Below are 2,137 nucleotides of genomic sequence, written 5' to 3'. Positions count from 1 at the left end.
CCACTGTCTACAACTCAGAAACTTGACTGAAAATCTAATTTGGGGGTCTTTATTTCTCTACGTTTTGTAAGAGCTGAGAAAAATGATTGCCTGCTATTCAAGTCTCCTGCTGCTCTTCTGTTCAGAGTCTGGGATTGGCAGAGTCCAGCATCCACCTCTCCATCCAGTAACCGTCAGACCGTCATGCTACAAATCCAGGCAGTTCCCACTATCCCTTTCTTGGCAGTTAGGTTCCTGTATTGAAGAAAAGCCCAGAGAGACCTTAGGGTTGCAAGGCCAAGCAGCAGAGCAGATAGTACCCCAGTGTGATTTCTTCTCTTGTTTTTCATTTATGTTTACTTTTGTTTATGTTATAATTCTGTGTTATTTTTGCCCTAATATTTTTTTTTCCCATTTATTTATTTTATTGCATTTTAGGTTTTGGGGTACATGTGAAGAACATGCAAAATTGTTGCATAGGAACACACCTGGCAGTGTGATTTGCTGCCTTCCTCCCCATCACCTACATCTGGCATTTCTCCCCCTGCTATCCCCCCCTAATATTTTTTAAGTGGAAAGCTTAGAGCCATGATTTTTGATGTTTACTTTAAATTTTGTAGAATTATCTAATGCTCTAGTTTTACAAATAAGGTTTGCTGTATCAGAATCCCACACATTTTGATATTTTAAAAATTATTTTAGTTATAACTTTACAGTTACTGTCTTTTTTTCTGCACTATACTATGCAGTATAGCATGAAAGTTAAAAGTGTGGCTTTATCAGAAGACTGGCTGGGTTAGAGTCCTGTTTCCATACTAACCAGCATGTGACCTTGCTTGGAAGTGTAAAGTAAGGACTGGGTAGCTGATCCATGGGAAGTGTTTTGGTTAAACCAGTTTATGTGTTCATAGTGAAGTTCCTTTGGGCACACGGAAGGATCTCTGAGTATTTGGGGTGGCGGAGGTACTGTTTGTGAATGCAGGAGTCTCTACAGAGGTGTTGCACTTCGTGCTAGGCTCCTCCATCCACTGCTGCTGTCTTTAGTATTTTCGTTGTGTTGTACATTTGTTCAGATGTCTTCTTTATGGAGCACAACCTTCCCCTACCTAGACAGCTCCTTCTTTCTACACATGGTATAAATTATTCCACCCATAAGCCATCTCACATTTATTTAATGTTCTTTCTTTCTTCTAGCCTGTCTTCTGTTGTGTGGTGCTTTTTAAAGAATTCATAGTAAAGGTTGGAACATAATATTCTTGTTTTTAAGAATTAAAATGATTATTTCACATTAATGAGCATTCTTATATAATCAGCCAGGTGTGATTAAAATACAATAATTTTATACTCCCCTTTATTAAATATTATAAGTTCTTGCTTTTTAGCTTATTTCTGTAATTTCTGATTCTTTCCCACTCTTTGCTCATTTAACTTGGCCTAAATTGTTGAATTTTTTTTCTTGCATGATATTTTTGTTTTAAAATCATTATAGTTATACCCCTTGGCAAAAACCCTTGTCTTCTGTTTATGTTCATCTTGATTTTTCTTTACCTGCTTATCAAAATAGTCTCCAAGGCAACATTGCTTTAATTTAGCCCATAGCCTTCTGGATAATTGGTTGACATATTTCTGAAGCTAATGTGAACACTTTCTTCTCTGCAAGCTTTACTTACCAATGCTAGTTTGATTCCACAATGTAGCCACTGGGTCAAAACTTTTCCCCTTTAGGTTTTCTGAAAATTAAATTAGATCAATTATAAACTTTTGTGGCCACCCGTGATGGTTTATTTTATGGTTTATGTGTCAGTTTGAATGGGCCAATGGAGTACCTAGATATCTGGTTAAACATTATTTCTAGGTGTCTGTAAGGGCATTTCTGGAAGAGATCAGCATTTGAATTAGTGGACAGAGAAAAGCAAATGGCCTCCACTGATGTGATGGGCACGATCCAATCCATTGAGGGCCTGATTAGGACAAAAAAGAAGAGAAGGTTTGATGCTTGAACTGGAACAACTATCTTCTGCTCTCAGTGCTCCTGGTTCTGAGGGCTTAAGCTTCAGACTGAAATTTCTGTTATCACATCATCAGCTTTCCACTCTGTCTTCAAACTACATGATGGGCTCTCCTGGGTCTCCACCTTGCAAAGAGAAGATTATGGGAC

The sequence above is a fragment of the Cebus imitator genome, unplaced genomic scaffold (assembly GCF_001604975.1).
Source record: "Cebus imitator isolate Cc_AM_T3 unplaced genomic scaffold, Cebus_imitator-1.0 Scaffold393, whole genome shotgun sequence".
Taxonomy (NCBI): Eukaryota; Metazoa; Chordata; class Mammalia; order Primates; family Cebidae; genus Cebus; species Cebus imitator.
The sequence above is the reverse complement of the archived record's forward strand: the minus strand, read 5'-3'. Positions refer to the sequence as shown.